Raw genomic sequence first — 19,569 nt, forward strand, 5'->3', positions numbered from 1 at the left:
AGGGGAGGAAGGGCGAGTGTCGCCGATGGGAACCGCAAGGGTTGGATTTACATATAGACTCCTGTGGGACGGCCAAGTCCACACCTGTGTCCAACCCTCCGCCTCCACCTGCAATCTTACCTTCATTTTGCAGCTTCATTTCTCTGCGAGTTCGAGTTAGGGTTCTTGACGCCAGAGCTGTTTGGTGGGCTCCTTCTTTGTTGTCGTTGTTGCAGCCATAGTAGAATAGTGGAATGTAATGAGGGAAGGAGTCCCGGGTCTTGTCGCAGCCGAGCAGCCCGGGAACACGGCAACACACTCCTCCCACACTTGCTGTGCAGAAATGCAACCTGAACCAGACCCGCACCAATCAAACCCGATGACAAAGGGCAAATGGCCAAAGGAGGCACATAAGAAAAATACATTTTGGCACTGAAGCACGGTTGCTGGACTCTGCTGCAGGCCCCGAGGTAAAAAGGGTGGAGCGTGCACATAGGCCAATGCAGGGGGTGCATCTGTACACGCACCCTAGGTACTGAAGCCCAATATGCTCCACTCCAGTCCTCATTCCTGCTCCGGAGGACATCCCAAAGTATAGAGGAAGGCACAGGGCGTAGGAGTAAGTCTGCCTGTTGTGCAGGTAAGTTAACTTTACTAAGAGCCTTCGTGTTCACAGATCATCCCCCCGCATCCCTACAAGATAGAGTCACAGGAAGCTACAGGTTCAGCAGATACTTTGAATACAGAAGTCGGTCTATTTACTAGAGATGCATTTGAATTCAACTCAACCTATCCAGCTGTGAATCTTTCAGTAATAAAGGGAAACTAACAGATTAGGCTCTGCTTGGCTGAGCAAAATACAGTCCTGATTCTGCACTGACCTCCACATGTTAAACATAGACCAATTGTTTGGGGCACAGACAGTGAACGTCTGCAGTCAAGCAGTCTCCTGAACCAGAGAAGGTAAATTGGGAACAGGTTATTTGAACCATACTCTAGCTACAACAGTCTGCACGGGTCTGTTACCGGACAGTTGCACTTGATATTCGGCAGTCACCGCTGATGCATTAGTATCGGACACAGGGGTGGACTGAGCGATGCTTCCATCTGTAACCATTTACATAGGTACTAATACAGAACAAGACATTCCCATAAAAGGGTGCTTTACATTGGTAGAGGAATAGTTGTAATGGCAAGAGAAGCAGTTGCGTGGGGGAGGCAGCGACTAAGGACTATGCATTAATACACACTATTTGCAGAGGTTCTGGATAGACTTCTTGGGTTCTGCAATGATAGGCCGTGGGATCTACCCATTACCTGGGCTCAGGGCTTGCCAGTGTTCCGTCTCTTTGCGTTCGGTGCGATGAACAGCAAAGCATCTCGGGAGCAGGAGTCCTTTGAGGCTTTCAACCGCTCTGTCCCAGTTTGGTTAGATGAAATGAACACTGATCCACGGGTTCATTCTCATCTCTTCAGAAGCTCAGTATCTGCAGGAACCTGAAATGTTTTGCCATCAGATTGGTAGTTGCAGCCACAAGACTTCTTTGTGATCTTAGGTTTGATGTGTGGCTTGTCCTCAGGACTAGTCCCAGGGCTAGACAGAGAAATTGAGAAAACACCTAGGTTAAAGACGTCTGGGCGTGGTGCACAAACTCCATTTTCAATCAGGAGGGTGTAGACACAGGTTCCTGAGCTGTACGTCTGGTGTAAGAGCAGTGGACTTTGATAGTTTTCTGAACTGGTTCACTAATCCTTTTCCCCCTACTAAGTACAACCCCAATGACTCGATAGGGACACCAATGTTGTATGTGCTCCTTGAGAGACCTCAAGTCTTAGGGAATGGGTGCACCAAAGGCACTCCGTATTTCCAAGGGCGAGTAACCTTGCCGATTTTGCTTGGTTACTTCGGTGTTGACAGTGTTTTATTACACTGCATTTTCAATTTACTTGCAGTTTAGCAACAGTTAAGAGCCCCTCGATGTTGCTTGTGTTGTAAATCCTACAGGAATTCCACAACTAAACTTTGCTTTTGTAGCCCCTGTTTCCTGGCCCTGGTCCATGCAAGGGTGTGCTCTTCACTTCCCTGGAGCAGGGACAGTTCCCATGGATAACACCACCCCTACCCGCCAGTCCACCTGGATAGGAGGGGCGCTGCACCTGCTAAAATAACATCGCTGTTAACTGGTCATGGGCCACACCCTGAGATTTTTCATTTAATAAGCACATATCTTTTATACAGATTCCCTTTTTCCCTAGGACCCTTAGAGTGAGTCTGGCACAACAGACCCCTTGCCTAAATTCAGGTACCACCCACATGATGTGGGAGGCCAGAGGATGGCCTATGTGGTGGTCCCATCTTGCTAAGCAGACCACTGCACTGTCATACTAATGTCCATCTCTACAGAACTTCCTACCCTTAACTTTTCCATCTACTTAACATACCCCCTTATTACTTACCTCAACTCTATGCTTCCCCCTACTTAGCAATTAACCTACATAATAATTCAATGTATATGGGATACATTACTCACCACAATGGTATTTCTGATGCTTGTATCTGCTTAGATTCACATGCTTTGCATAGGCGGAAATCTAGTGGAAGTTGCAGATTATTGCATTCGCTACGTACACGATTCCGTGCCTGTAAGAACCGAGGTACATACCCTCTGCAACAAAGCCCTTACAAGACAAGGCCGCGGTGTTGGCCGATGTAGGAGACTCTGCCAACTATATGTAGCATGCTTCGCTATGTCCACACTTCCGTGCCTACATGAACTGAGGTTTGGACCCTCTGTGGCAAAGCCCTCGCAGTACAAGGCTGCAGTGTTGAGAGACGCAGGTGTGCAGGAGACGCTGCCAGACTATATGTAGCACGCTTCGCTACATCCATGCTTCAGTACCTACGAGAACTGAGGTACGGACCTCTGTGGCAAAGCCCTCGCAGGACAAGGCCGCAGTGTTGAGCGATGCAGGTGTGCAGGAGACGCTGCCCGACTATACGTAGCAAGCTTTGCTACGTCCAGGCTTTGCTACGTCCACGCTTCCGTGCCTATAAAAACTGAGGTACGGACCCCCTGCCGCAAAGCCCTTTGCTGGACTTTGCCACAATGTTGAGCAACGTAGGTGCGCAGTAGATGCTGCCCCGACATACGTAGCACGCTTCGCTACGTCCATGCTTCCGTACCTATAAGAACCGAGATACGGACCCTCTGCAGCAAAGCCCTCACAGGACAAGGCTGTGGTGTTGAGCAATGCAGGTACGCAGGAGATGCTGCCCACCTATACATAGCACGCTTCGCTACATCCATGCTTCAGTACCTACGAGAACTGAGGTACGGACTCTCTGTGGCAAAGCCCTTGCAGGACAAGGACACAGTGTTGTGTGACACAGGTGTTTGGCGATGATGTGGTAGCGGTGTAGTCCGTGAGTGCAGATGACTTCACCCTCCTGTCTGCGGCCACCAGGCAAAAAGGCACAGGAGAGGTATCTTGCTACACTCCACGCAACACCCCTAACCTGGTGCCCCTTCTTACTCTTGCACACATGTTTTTTCCCCCACAACCTGTCCTCACAAACCCCCACCCTGCCCCCCCTGCTTACTTGCACTCCCTCGCATCTTAGGCCGCGGGTACCCCCCTTCCCTCAGGTTGCTTTCACTCCCTCGCAATTTAGGCTGCAGGCACCCCCTCTTACTTAGGTCACATGCTCTCGCTCTCTACTCGGCCGCGTGCACCCCCCGTTCCCTCAGCCACTGCGTTCCCCGCGGGCCCTTTACCTCCTCCCCTGATTTTTTGTGTACTGTTCTTGATAGTTTGTTCTCCACGTTTGTTGGCTTACATTGCATTGCCTGCATCCCTGCTGTGTTTATTCTTTACTTCTAGGTTACTTTGGTGATTGACTTTTGCCTATGCATTGCCTCTGATTTTCTGTTCGTAGTTCTGTCCTCTGTGTGCCCCTCCTACTTCTGTGTCCCCCCCCTCAGTGTTCCCCTGCGCCTGCCCTCTTCCCAGTGCTACCCCAGCCCCTCCCTGCTTGGGCACCTCCCCCTCGGTTCTCCTTCTCCCCTCTGCACCCTCTATGGTGCTGTCTCACCTATCTTCTGTAACTGCTTTTCTATCGACTATCCTATCCTTCTCACCGAGTCTGGCAGGAAGAAGTTCAAAAGGGACAACCTGGTCTCCAACTCAGGCCTCCCTATTACTGATACCTACACCAGTGCTTCCTCCAGACAGACCCTTACTGACATTCTATTTGTCATTCCCTCTCCAGGCCTATGGACTCCCCATATGGTCTCTGTTCTCTCTACAATTTCCTCTTTGCCCATTAATGGTGTCACCCGGTGGGATGCCTCCTGGCCCCCTTCCACTCCTCCAAGACCATCATTAATGTCTATCTAAACAGCACTGACTTGGTCCAAGGCTCGCAGGCCAACCTCCTCCTTTTTGATAGACACTTCCTGTGCCTTATCAACTTCCTTTCTTCTTCTGCTGTCCCTTCTTTCCCCTCTGGCTCCTCTGCCGCCTCCATCCTCTGCCACCTCTACGACTGCCTCTGCTGTTTCTCTGGCCACCCTGTTGCCTCTTCCACTGCCACCCCTCTGGCACCCACCTCCTCCTCCCTGAATACCTTGCCTTCTCCTCCTTCCTCCTCCACCCATCCTCGGGCACCTGCAACACTTCTGCAGGGCGTACCTCTGACCTGTACCCCTCCACGGAAGTCCTTCAAAGGGGGCAACCTGCTCCACATTGCTACTTTCAACTCTCGCTCAGCTGTCAAACACTCCTGACATCTGCCGTCTCCTGGAAGAACTGTTTGGATGTACTCGATCTGACCGAGACTTGCTTCACGGCCAGCTCCGTCACAAGCTTTGACACTCTCCTAACTGATGGCTACAAGATCCTCTGCGCGCCCAGAATCTACCGTCCTGATGGGGGTCTAGCCTGGATCTTCCTGCAGTGGATCCCTGCTTCTATCATTCCTATGCAGGACTACTCCTCCTTTGAATGCCTGGTCTGCAGGCTCTCTATCTCTCCTGGCCTTTCTCTCACTGTGGCCACTATCTACAAGGAGCCTGGTCACGTTGCCCCCTTACTCTGAGTGGACGGACCTCTCCTCTACCTCTCAACTTCTCCTCCTCCGAGACCTTAACATCCACCTGGATGCTACCTGCCCTTCTTCAGCACTATCACAACCTCTGTGACTCTCTCGCTCTATTCTTACCTGAGTTGATCACTGACTTTCCTCATGGATTGCAGAGGCTTTGCTCTCTTTGTGGGGTGACCGACGCGTGGTTCTGGGACTCCATTTCCCATCAGCTTTGCTGCTCGCACGCCCCCTGCTGATGTGCTATCCACGTGACACAGGCCATAATTGTCCTGCGTCAGTGCAAATCGCTGACACGAAGCCTGTTTGGCCGGGTCGCGGCGGTCGGCGTGTTACGCTGCCCTAAATTTAGTTGTCTTCTCCTGTCTCAGCATTTTGTAGTAGGTAAGCAGCGAATTTGTCATTCAGCCATTTTTTGATTATTAGCTTTTCCTATTAAAGTTATGTCACAAATTACTTATTCAAGGGACTCTTTATTTAGTATTAATATTAACAAGGGGTCTTTTTTGCTACGCACGCTATCTAAAATTCGGGGCATGGGAATTTAAAAACTTAAACCAGCAAGTAACTGTACTAAATTACATCCAAATGATCAGATGTCAATTTCAGCAGGGCTGCTAAACTCTAGATCTGCGATTGCTCATGCAACGGAGATCTGCCTTTTAATTGACTGGATGTGCTATTTATGACAGAGAAATGGTGTAATGATACCTCCCACTCTATTTTTCATAGCTTGATGCCAGAGACTATTCAATTCAATACATCAATAGTTTGAGCAAAGTGGGTGGAGGAATAGCAATTATTTATTGTTCCCATTTAAAGTTTGATTATCTCAAATCATTACAATAGGACACTTCTTCTGAGATTGGTGTTATGACCTTTTCACTAAGCCCAAAGTACTCAGTACGAATTGTACTGATCTACAGGCCGCCTGGCTCAGCAGCCCTATTTTTGGAGGGCTTGGACGATTTCCTTATTTCAACAGGCAACAAATACAAGGTGTATTGGCAACCTTGATATTTGATTAGAGGATATCACCAAATCAGATTCAAAACAGCTACATGAACTTTTATTCCAGCATGAGGTTCTAACATTAGCTCATACTCCACCACATATATTGGGCCATTGTCTCGATGTAGTCTTAGCAAGAAGAAAAGGCATTCCCTATTTGTTGGAGACACCAGTATCTCAGGGTGTTTTGTATTAAGACAGAACAATGTGATGACCCTATTCGAGTCTCTGCCTGCACTAAACTTGTGCGTGAGAAAAAGAATTAGATAGTATACCTGGAACGGAACTAAGTATAGCGTTGAGTAAGTGTGTTCAGCTCAATGATTGTGATATTCTATTCGAAGAAGGTACTCAAATTATGAGCAATATTTGTACAAAATATGCACCTTTGAGAAATATTGCTACTAAAAAGCTCTCTAAAACATGGTATACTACAGAACGTCTTGCGTTAAAAAGAGAACATAAATACCACGAAAATCAATGGTATCGCTCTAAGTCAATTGAGCTTGCCACAGTGGCGAGCACAGCATTGAACAATTATAAAAAAGCTGTGTTCAGAGCCAAATCTATTTTTTTTATCAACGAAAATCACAACAGCAATAAATCGCCCTCAAGAACTATTCAAAACAATTGCTGACCATGTTAGTCCCAATATAAATGCACCAGTGAAACCTTCATCTGTAACTCCTGCTAATGGCCTAAATAACTTCTTTAGAGATAAAATCCTGAATATCCAAAATAATATTAGGCTTCATAGAAAATCAGACAAGGCCCTTCAATTGGAGGCTGTTAACCCAATTAAAGAAAATGGTGGGGTTTTGGAGATGACAATGACTGGGACAACTCAGTTTAGTTTCAAACAAGTTGTAGAGAGTGACATTGCTGCCCTTCTGTCTCAATTGAAACCCACAAATGACTTCATTTTCCCAATCCCTGCCCTAGTTGCTAAACGACTTTCTTTGGAACTTACTCCTTTTACTACTAAGTTTGTTAACCTTTCACTTACTCAGGGGTTAGTCCCTGATGCCTTGAAATTATCGGTTGTGTCCCCGTAATTGAAAAAAGTTAGTTTGGATCCTGAGGATTATAATAATGATCGCCCAATTACCAGTCTTCCTTGGCCGGATAAAATCCTGGAAGAGGTGGTCACTAAACAATTACAGGACTATGTCGAGGACCACTGCCTTCTCCATCCCCTGCAATCTGGTTTTCGCTTGGGAATGCAGGTAAACTCTCCCTGCTTGTGATGCTCGACCTGTCCACCGCTTTTGATACGGTGGACCACAGTATTTTGTTGAACCGTATGAAAAATCTTGTGAACGTGGACTCTGGTGCGCCACAGCGGTTCACCTCATTCCTTACTGGACGCCAACAACGTGTTCGGGTAGGAGGCTTTCTTTCAGAAATTCTCCTCCAGTGCTGCAGTGTACCGCAGGGATCGGCACTCTCTCCACTCCTCTTTAATAGCTATCTTCGTGCCCTTATGGACATCCTGGAGAAATATAGTCTCAGATTCCATTCGTATGCTGACGATACTTGGCTATATATATCAGGCTCGATGATGTGGAGGATGCTATTGCCTTGGTTAGCAGGTGTCTGGAAGAAATAGGAACTTGGATGGAAAAGAATTGGTTACAACTCAACCCAAAAAAAACAGAGGTGATTTTGTTTGGTCCAAAGCATCTGCTTGAAGGAAATAGATGCCCCCCCACACTCCCAGTTTCTGGGAACTAGCCTTAAGTATACCACTAAGGTAAAGAATCTGGGATGTAATGCCCAGGTCTTAGCCAAAGTGCAATCGGTTTTCTATAACATTCGCCTTTTGCGTCAAGCACTACCTTATGTTCCCACTACTGACTGTGCCGTGGTGGTCAGGGCTCTAGTCAACTCCAATTTAGATTACTGTAATGGACTTTTGGCTGGAGTACCGGGCAAACAGATCCACTGCCTTAAAAAAGCACAAAATTCAGGTTTAAGGTTGATTTTTGATGTAGCTAAGAACACCCCTATCTCTGGTCTCAGTTTGTTGTTGCACTGTTTAGCGGTGGAAGACCGGATAAAATTTCAAATTGGGTGTCTGGTCTTCAAATGTTTGACTGGGCTGGCACCATTTTATTTAATAAATAAACTGAAGCGCTATCGACCAAATCGGGCCCTTAGGTCTGAATACCAATCTCTCCTCATTATCCCTAGGACAAACTGTATCTCAAGAGGAGATTGTAGTTTCTCAGTTGCCGGACCAAGACTGTGGAATAGTCTCCCACTGAGCCTAAGACAGGCAAACTCCTTATTGAGTTTTAGAACCGGTTTAAAGACCTACCTGTTCAAGTAAATCTGGTGATTGGCTTCTGTGGAACTTTTGTGGCGTCAGTCTCTACTAGGTTGATGTTCCTTTCTATTATACGGTACCACCTGTGCCAGGATTCGATTAAATTCATTGTGTGCGCAATATCAATCCTTCAAATTCACTAGCCCGACTCACTCTGCAAGGCACCCACTGGATGTTCTGATCTCCTCAAACCTCCCCCTCACCAACTCTCTCATGACTCCTCTCTCCTGGAGTGATCACTTTATACTTTTCTCCCACCTCTCTCTCTACTCCTCAGGCCAAGCCGACGCCAGCACTGCCACCTACCTTCTTGGTCATCGACCCATGAAGCCTGTGTCAGCTGAGGCTTTCGCCGCTACTTTCTCTTCTCCTTCTGCACCTTTGGCTGACTCACAGCCTGACGGAGCCCTATCTAACCTTCATGTTTCTATCTCTAATATGTGAAATAAAATAGGGAGGGTGAGGCGCGCACTCCAGTTCCCAGCTTTGAATACTTGCTGCATTTCAATTGCTTTTCTCCACCAAGCGCTTTCATGTCTCGAACAATCTTCAGGGAGGCAGTCTTTTCAGGTGTTACAGATTAGTCTCAATTTGTCTCAAGGAATTCTGGTAGCTGTAGTCTATTTTGGTAACCAGGAACCACCTCCCCTCCAATAGCACAATTCTTTCCCATGGTGGGGGGGAGGGGTGTCCCAGGTTTCCCATGTTTCTATCTCTAACACTCTTGATGTACTTGCCCCTGTCATGAGGATCCGCCTGAAGCCCAAATCCAAGTGCAACTCTTGGTATGACTCCAACCTCGTCACCCTCAAATGCAAGTACAGGGTGGCTGAGAGGAATTGGAGGGCACATCAGGTGTATCTTCTGACAAACTGGCCGCTGCCTGCTCCAAAGGCAATACAGACTCCCTGTCCTCGCCAAGAAGAAAGCCCACATCCAAGCCTACGTCTCTGCAGCATCTAACAACTCGGCCAAACTCTTCAAAATCTGCAAGGAGCTGGCTAATCCTGCTGCAGTCTCTACCTCTCCTGTTCCTTCCCATGCCCTCTTTACAGCCTTGACTTCTCATTTCATCACTAAAACTCAGGACATCCGGTCCACCCTCTATTCGTCTTCTGCCTCCACTCCTTGTCTGCCTGTGGCCGTCTCTCCTCCTCCCTTCTCTTACTTTCCCTTGTTCACCCCAGACAATGTTTCTAGACAAGTCTGATCTATGAAAGTCTGATCTATGAAGTCTCATCAATCAGGTTCTTCCCTATTCATCCAGAACCGTCAAGGACCACATCGATACCCTTGCTCCAGCCTTGGCCGATTTCTGCAATCACTCCTTTGCCACTTGAACCTTCCCCTCCCCTTAAGCACTCCCTTGTGTAACCTCTCCTAAAGAAGCCCTCTGCCGATCCTTACTCTCTGGCTAATTATCACCAGATTTACATCACTCCTTTCCTGGGCAAACTCTTGGAAAAGCTGGCCATCTCCCAGCTTAATCTGCACATTGAATCTGTTGGTTGTCTCTACGACAACCAGTCTGGCTTCAGAGCTGCCAGAAGCACAGAAACTGCTCCTGAACACCTGCTCTCTGGCCTTGATTCTAACTTTCCTTCTGTCCTTATTCTCCTCGATCTTTTTCCGGCCTTTGATCCAGTCAACCATGCCATTCTGCTCAATCACCTCTGTGATAACCTGGGTATCACTGATCAGGCCCTGGCCTGGCTGACATTCTTTCTCACCGACATCCTTTCTCACTGACTGACCTTCTCAGGTCCAACTGGGGTCTTTCCTCTCTTCTATCTCCCTCTATGACTTTTCAACCAATACCTGGCATCTCTTGCCCACCGCATCGCTGCCTTCTGCTCCAACTTTGTGTTATGCAGATGACACCAAGCTCTCTTTCAGGCTCCCCTCAGCTGCCTCCTCTTCTCTCATTCGATATTGTCTGGCCGCAATTCAGGAAGGGTGTGCCGCCTATGATCTCTGCCTTAATACCAGTAAGACTGAGATCCTCCTCATCGGAACACCAGCTGCGCCCTTTCCTCTCTGTCTATGGCCACCCACTCTGGGCCCTCTTGCTCCTACCTGTGAGGCTAAGAACCTTGGGGTCATCTTCGACTCTACCCTCTCCTTTTCTCCTCACATCTCTGACGTCTCTAATAAGTCAAACTATCAGTAGCACCTCCTCAGAGGTATTCTTCCTTTCCTCACTTCCCCCAGAAGCTCCCTGTCTCCAGAGCTCTGGTCCTCTCTAGACTGGACTAGTGCAACAGCTTCTTTCTAAATCTTCCTCCCTCTACAACTTATCCAGAACAGGAATGGGAGACTTGTCCTTGGCCTCAAGCCCAGGGATCATATCTCTCAAGCTGTGAAATCTCTTCATTCGCTCCCAGTGGCAGCAGGGATCAAGTTCAAGACCCTCTGCATCGGCCACTAGGCTTTCTGGGGCCTGGGACCGCTCTACCTCCAACTCTCTCTTCCCAAACATTTCCCTTCTTGAGCTCTCTGCTCATCCACTTCCAACTCTCTGAGGGTCAGTCGCTTTTCCAAGCAGAGTGTTGGGGGCAGATCTCGATCTTCCGCTGCAGCCTCCGTCTGGAACAGCCTCTCTCAAACTAGAGCAGAACCACCTCCAGTTCCGGAAGCAACTCAAGACCTTCCTCTTCGCTTCCACTTTCTCTCTTCCTCTCCCCTGCCGATGTCCCGACTGCTCCATGCACTGGTCATCTGGTTACCCTCTGAATTTAGGGCCCAGGCTCCTGCATGTCCAGTTGCACCTCACACTGCCTCTTGGCTCCCCCAGCACTTGTGGTCTGTATCTGCAACCCTACAGTCCCCTCTCTCTGCACTTATGAGCCACACGCTGGCTGCTATTCTGAGTTGCCTGCACTTCTCTCCGCCCATGCCTCCCTCAGCTCGTCTCCCCTTCCAACTCCCTGCACTTGCGCGATCTGAATGACAGGGCCTAGTAAGAACGTTGTTCTGTCCTCCCTCTGTTTCCACCTCCTTGTCTTGTCGCACCTAGAAGCACTTGTGTACAGGCGCGTTATAAATGACATATCATGGGTGAAGATTGTCTCCTGATTCTGGGTCAACGGGTTGTTTGTGCAGGGTAGTATCATTGGAGGACACAGGGACATAATTTGCAGGTGTAGGAACCAGGTCTGGCGTGCCCACTTTTGCACTATTAGGATCAGTGTTACTTGTTCCCGGGGTAGCTTGTCGACTATTTTGTTGAGAAGAGGTGGGGGGGGGGGACTGTATGCAAATCTCCATGACCAGTTCATCAGAAGTGCATTCACCTTGGATATTTTCTGCGGAAACCTGGATGTGTAATCTTGGCATTGTGCATTTTCCAGGGTTGCGAAAAAAGGTCCATCTCTGGGAACCCCCAGTTTGAGAAGACGTTGTTTAGCACGTATGTGTTTAGTTGCCATTCATGCTCTGAGGGTAGCATTGTATTCTTGCTTAGATTGTTTGCTAGGGAATCGAGTTCCCCTGGAACAAGTTGAGCCATTAGGAACATGTGATGCAGTACCCACAGCCAGATGTTCTGGGTTACTTTTGACAGCCCTGGAGAATGTGTTCCACCCCTGTTCGTTTACATAAACCATGGCCGTGGTACTGTCAGTAAGGACCAGGACTGTTTTGTGCTCTAGCTGAGTCCTGAAGGCTTGATGTGCTTTGAGAATCGCTAGTAGTTCCAGAAGGTTTATGGTTAGCAGGTATGTCCACAGGCCATGAGCAGTGTGATGTAGGAAGTGAGCACCCCACCCAGTCATAGACACATCTGTTGTGAGAGTGGCCTGGATTGCTGGTGTGATGAAAGGCTGTCCCTTAAGCATATAATTTACTGTAGCAATTGAACCAGAGGTTGCAAAACCCCCACTAGATCGGCCCACAACCCGCTTGCTTACCACCATTGTTTCGCTAGCCACATTTGCATTGGACGCATGCACAGCCTGGTGTGAAGCACTGGGTAGATGCAGGAAGCCATCATTCCCAACAGTAAGTAAAAAAAAAGGGGTGAAATTAAAAAAATAAATGAAAAAAACGTATTGGAAAAAAAATCAATTTTTTTTTTCGAGATTTTTTGGTTCAACCTTTTTTTTTTGATATTTTTTTTCAGTCTTTTCACTATAAACCGGGCACCACAGCTAGGACCTTTGTGAATACCCTGGGGGCTGACGCAATACCGAATGGTAGCACTTTGAATTGGTAGTGCTAGTTTCCCAATTTGAATCCGAGGTATTTTTTTGTGCACTGGCAACATTGACATATGAAAGTATGCATCTTTCATGTCCAATGCTGCCATGTAATCCCCTATTTTCAATAGTGTGATGACTTCCTGCAGGGTTGTTATTCTGAATTTTGGGGCTTTGACATGTGATTGCAGGGTGCAGATCCAGCACTAGGCGCATTGCTAGATCTTTCTTTGGAACAAGGAAGTACATTGAATAAATACCTTGAGTTTGTTCCATGAAGGGCATCAGCTCGATGGCTTCTTTCGAATGGATTGTGTGCTCCCACATATTCCTCATCTTTGATATTCAACATCCAGATTCAGCTACTCCAGGCATTTCTTTTCGGCAGAGGGCTTTGTGAGTCAATGCAGTCGACTCGATGTCCCACGAGGGCCTCCGTCTCGAGGATGATGTCATCGAAGGCATATAGAGCACGTGCAGTGCCCGTTGACTTCAGTTTCCTTTTTCAGAGTAAGCTTACGCTTAGAAGAACTATGGCACCCTTCAGTAGTTCCGTAAATACGAAAATGTCTCCAACACCGTCTACCGCCTAGACCGGGTTTAAGAAGTGTCAAGACTGCGGTTCCAAGATGTCGCTAACAGATCCGCATCAAGTATGCTTGTGATGTCTCGGTGTGGAGCACAAGACCTCAGCGTGTTCGAAATATATTGATGATCAGAAAAGCTCTGAGGGAGCATAAGAGGAAATTGGCAGTAGGTAGAAACCCTAAGAAATCCCCATTGAAGAAACCTTCCGATGATGCTAGAGGCAATTCTACTTAAAGAAAGAAGACAAAAAAGTTCCAGGTCAAGGAGTCGTCGAAGAGGCACCATAAGTCACCTACTTCGATGCCCTCGTCTGACTGACTCCTCTCCTGAGATAGCTATATCCTGTCCAACTAAGGCCTCCACTCCATGCCGAATGGGAAGCATTCAGGTTAGAAATTATCAACATTTTTAAAAACAAAAACCCTCGGGGGCGTGGCTTGGAGCGCTAGCGATGCAGTCGCTCCTCTGATGCCGCCCACGGGAGACCCGCCGCCGCCACAAATATGACGCGGATCCCGGCAAGTAACTCGATCGCCGAGGCGACCCAAGGCGATCGGAACCACTGAAGCACATCTGGGCCGTGGATGAACTAACGCGTGTGCATCGTGCCCAAATCCACCCTCCGAGCCTACCACCCAGCGCCCTCCGTAACATCCAAGATGGCGGACGTTCGGGAGGCCGGAGTGAGGAGGCGAGCGACGATCGAGTGAGGGGGTGCGCACTGACACGCGCCGCCGCCCCAGTAGCAGTGGACCCAGCGGTGGACCCAGCGACAGGAGACAACCCAGGAACAGCTCTGGCGGACGTTTGAGAGGCCGGAGTGAGGAGGCGAGCGACGATCGAGTGAGGGGGTGCGCACTGACACGCGCCACCGCCCGAGCAGCAGTGGACCCAGCAGTGGACCCAGCGACAGGAGACAACCCAGGAACAGCTCCGGCTCCGACCTCCGCCTGAGCGGCGTGGGGACTGCAGCGGCAGCCGCAAAGGAGCTCCTGCCGAGGATCCTCCCATTTTTCGGGACACCGGCGGGGACAGACAGCCCCGTGGTAGACTGCCTCCCGCCTCCCCCCTCTCGACTCGCATTAATCCGGGCCCCCTAGCTGAGGACGCCGGGGTCCGGTCCATATCGGGGCCCAGGTGTGAAAGCCCACAATACGGGAGATCGGAGGGCACCCTAACGGCAGCAGGAGAGAACAGCATTTCCCCCCCAACGAGGGGCGAGGGACCAGAAAGCACCACGAGTCACCAGGAGGGCCAAGAGTAGCCCGCACAACAGACTCTAACTCTCGGAGCCTCGGGAGGCTGAGTCGGCCCCCGAAAAACACCCGGGGGGCCCCACAACAAACCCGGCCCCCCGCATAAGCGTCACCAAGGAAGGCCTGAGGTTCGGCCACACTACCAAACACCCTACTCAAGCACCTAAAAACGGGCCCCCTCCCCAGTGGCCGCTTAACGCAATCCTGCGTACCGTCCCCATCTCTGGGGTCAACCAACGGCTGCAGAGGAGGCGCCCCCACGGCAGCAGAACCTACGCAAAAGAAGGACAACAGAGGCACGGACACAACCTAGCCTCTCCGGCTAAAAATCCCATAACCACTAACACGTGTCCTCCACACTTTTCCTGGGGCGCCCCGGCCCACTCCATTATTTAGCAAACCCACGCATCACTCGTCGTAACGACCCCCCCACTCACCTATCATGTCCAGGCAATCGAAAGCCAACAAAACAACGGACATCCCCACAATGTTTGCTGGCGCGGACAAAAACAAAAAACTAGACTCTACCAAATTGACCCCGCAAAAACAGCTGGAAGAAAAGGATGCTCTAGCCACCAGAGGGGACCTAGTAGCCTTTATGGCGGACATTAAATCTGAATTCCGCTCCTGCTTAGCCGACCTCACCTCTAAAATAGAACAAACAGATCAAAGATTAACAGAGGCGGAACAGAGGCTGGGGGAGGTTGAAGATCGATCACAAGTTCATACTACCACCCTTAAGGAGATCCAACAAACTATCCATACAATGCAGGACAAATATAAGCTGCTGGAGTTTAAGCAGGAGGACCTGGAAAACAGGGCACGCCGCAATAATCTCCGGATTCGGGGGGGTCCCATCCTCGGTCCCCGACAACAAGCTAACGGAATACATAGGCGACTTCTTCCAGGCCCTATTACCGGATCTAGACAAATCCCAGCTCCTGCTGGACCGGACCCACCGACTGCGCCCGCGCCGGGGCATGGACTCAGACCCTCCCCCAGATGTGATCACCAGGGTCCATTTCTTCACAACCAAAGAGGCCATAGCAGCAATCAGCCGTACGGGAGACAGTCTCTCATTCCAAGGTTCCCCCCTCCAGATTTATCAGGATCTCTCGCTACTTACCTTACAGAAACGAAGGGCGCTCCGCCCCCTGGCGCTTTTTCTTCAAAAACAACAGGTTCGGTATAGATGGCTGTTCCCCACGGCACTGCAATTCTCATACAGAGGCACTCTCCGACGGATCAGCCACTTGGAGGACGCAAATTCAATCATGCAGCCAACTCCACCCAGTGAGACCTCCTCGCCAAACCTAGACAAAGCTAGAGACTCTGAACCTCCTCCCTCCCCAAGGCCCAGCCGATCATCCTGGTCAAGGATCCAGCGAAACCACAAGAAATGATAACTAAGGATGACGCACACCACAGACACAGGACGTCCCCACGGACTCTGGTCCCGACAACATCCACCCCGGACACCTACAACCTTGCCAAAATCTAGATCCGCCTCCTTCTCGTTGAAGGAACGAGCCTATCGAGCAGCGGCGGCGGACCATTCCCGTGGTTCGTACCCATTCCAGGGAGACTTTCCAACAGCGGTTCCCTGGATACCCATAGTTCTCAAGACGAGATGGGACAGTTGGCCCCGTTGGCCAGGGAGAGGCCCATACCCGAAAGGTCGGGCCCCCCACAAGTTAAAGTTGCGGCCCCCCGTTGGGGTACCGCTTTAAAACCTCAAGTGCAGAACGATACCATAGTAGCTCCCGACAGACATGGCAGCTGAAGCAATAACTCACGACCCCCCCCCCAACCCAAACGGACCACCAGACCCTGCGGATCCTCTCCCTAAATGTGAACGGGCTAAACTCCCCCAACAAACGGAGGGCAATTTTACTAAAACTCCAAGATGAAGATGCCATGATAGCCATGCTACAAGAGACCCATTTGTTGCCGGCGGACGTAACTCGGCTCCGCTCCCGGCTGTTCCCACTTCAATTCTTCGCCTCTGGAGGAAGCAAAAAGGGAGGCACTGCGATCCTCTTTCGAAAAGACCTACACCCGCAAATCCTAGAAACAAAAACGTGCCCGGAGGGCCGGTACATAGCGGTCAAATGCCTTCTTAGGGGAGACCTATACACCCTGGTCTCAGTCTACGCCCCCAACACGGGACAATCCCTCTTCTATGACTCGCTGGGCACAGCTCTTGCTGGCTTTGTGGAAGGCCAAATAATCGTAGGGGGGGACTTCAACGGGGTTCCCGATCCCACCAAAGATAGATCGCACCCCCCAACTCCAGGTGACTTTGCTCAGGCTCTCAGCCTCCTTCGGCTCTTCAGGTCCCTGGACATAATAGATTCATGGCGAGTGTTCCACCCCAACGAAATAGACTACTCTTTCTATTCATTTGTCCATCGCACCTTTTCAAGGATCGACTTGTTCCTGCTCTCCCCGCAAACTTTCCCCTCCGTCAAGGAGGTCTCCATTGGCACCAGAGCCATATCCAACCACGCTCCAATGCTCCTGGAACTCCGGGCACAGAACCCCAATCTTCTTGGCCCACGTAAATGGGCACTGTACGACCCGATCCTCAATGACATGGCCACCAGAGACAAGATCGCAATAGGCATAAGAAATTTCTTTGAAGAAAATCCCGCCTCAGACACTTAGCTAGCGAACAACTGGGACGCCATGAAGGCTGTAATAAGAGGCTCCCTAATAGCCCAAGGGGCGGCTTACCACCGAAACAGGCGCCAAGCCCGAATAACCCTAGAAAATTAACTAAAAGAGGCAGAGGCAATACAAAAAGAAAAAGGCTGGTCCCCTAAAACGCAACGGTTCATACGCACAGCAAGGAAAAGACTGGAAGCCCACTATGCGGAACAGACCGCTCATCTGCTGGCGAAAGCAAAGCAATCGTATTACGCAAAGGGCAACAAGGCCAACAGGTTCTTGGTAGCCAAGCTAGCCAAACGCCGACGTAGTAACACGATCGCCAGCCTGCGCGATCCTAACGGAGTCATGCACTACTCGGAGCCTGATAAGCAACGCCTCGCAAAAGACTACCTAGCCCAAATTATGAAGGCAACCCCACGGAGCTTACCGCAACAGATGGAATACTTACAAGAGGCAGCAGTGCCTCACCTCCCCGATACAATGAAAGACGAACTGGAGGAGCCCATAACGGGGGAGGAGGTGGAACAAGCCATCAAATCACTGAAATCACGGGCCCCTGGGCCTGACGGCTTCTCAACTAGGTTTTACAAACTGTTTAGAGCCCAACTGACCCCGCACCTGGTTGCCCTATTCAACTCCTTCAGAGAAACTGGATCGGTGACCCCGTCGATGCAGGAATCGACCACTATCCTCCTGCCTAAGCCGGGAAAAGATCCGAGAAACCTGACCTCCTACAGGCCGATTGCCCTCTTAAACATCGACGCAAACATATGCTCAAAAATCCTGGCAACCCGCCTGAATCATATCCTACCGAAAATCATTCATCCCGATCAGGCTGGTTTCATTCTGCACCGGACAGCAGGAGACAACATACGAAGAACACTGAACCTAATAGACCTCGCCTCCCGGAACTCTCAAAAACTAGTGTTGGTGGCGCTGGACGCAGCTAAGGCATTTGACAGGGTGGATTGGACATTCATGAAGCACACCCTTAAAGCCTTCGGCTTGGGACCAAAATTCCAAACGATGGCTCTAGCCAACTACAACAGCCCAAAAACCAGCCTAAGAATCAACGGCCACAATTCGGACCCAATCCCCCTGTCATGCGGAACCCGACAAGGCTGCCCGCTGTCGCCCCTGCTTTTTGCACTCACCATGGAGCCATTCGCCCAAAGAATCAGACGAAACAACCAAATTAAGGGCATACAGAGTGGCCCCACGCAACACAAAATCGCCCTATACGCGGACGACGTTCTGCTCACGATCTCAGAGGCCCACTCATCCCTAAAACACGCGACCCGTGAAATCGCCACCTATGGGGAAGTCTCTGGCTTTTCAATAAACTTCGATAAGTCATCGGCTTTGGGCATCGGCCTCAATCTAGCGGAGCAGGAGGCACTGTCCAAGATATGCCCAATAACATGGGGAAAAAAGGCCATCCCCTATCTGGGGGTCCACATCCCGGCAGACCCGAGAGACACATATAAGTTCAACTTTCCTCGACTCTTCACAGAATTGGAAGGCGACTTGAAACGATGGGAGACCCAAGAGATCTCAATGCTAGGGCGCATCACGGCATGCAAGATGAACCTCCTCCCCAGATTCCTGTACTCCTGCGCCTCCCTACCAGTAGCGATTCCCACACCAACGCTCCGAGGTCTCCAAAGAACAATGCTGAACTTTATCTGGAAAGGTAAGAGAGCGAGAATCCCTCTCAGGACGATGCTGGGGGGTTCCAAATTAGGAGGGCACGGGGTCCCGGATTTGCAAGCCTACAGAGTAGCGGCACAACTAGCACAGGTGCAGGCATGGCAAAACGTAACAAACCGCCCTAGATGGGTTGAGCTGGAACAATCACGAACACCCCTGCCCCTACGATTCTTGCCACACATCCCACCCACCCTCAGGTCGCATTGGGGAGACCTCCTCCTATCAACTAAACACACCCTCAGCTCCTGGGACTGGGCACTAAAACGGAAGGGAGTGCCAAGGGGGCTGAGCCCACAATCCCCAATCTTCCACAACCCAACTTTCTCACCGGGAGCGAATCCCCGCAACTTTCAGAATTGGATAAACGGGGGACTAGAGACAGTGGACCAGCTATACATAGGAGGGAGACCACTCACATTCGACCAATGCAAGGAGAAATTCCAACTCCAGGAAAGAGACAGATTCACCTACATCCAGATACGCCACTGGTGCTCGCACCCCCAGACCCTCCAAGCAGCGACACGCCCCCCGACCGCTCTGGAACTCACACTGAGAGACCTCCCCACCCGCGGTAGAGTATCCACCCTATATAGACGCTTTTTAGCTGACTTCCTGACCACAAAAACTCGATGCATGGCTCAATGGGAGGCGGACCTGGGACACCCAATCGAGGACCAAACCTGGGTGGACATATGGACCAGAACTCACACCTCATCGACCTGC

Source organism: Ambystoma mexicanum, chromosome 8, assembly GCF_040938575.1.
Source record: "Ambystoma mexicanum isolate Mex_15411 chromosome 8, UKY_AmexF1_1, whole genome shotgun sequence".
Classification (NCBI taxonomy): domain Eukaryota; kingdom Metazoa; phylum Chordata; class Amphibia; order Caudata; family Ambystomatidae; genus Ambystoma; species Ambystoma mexicanum.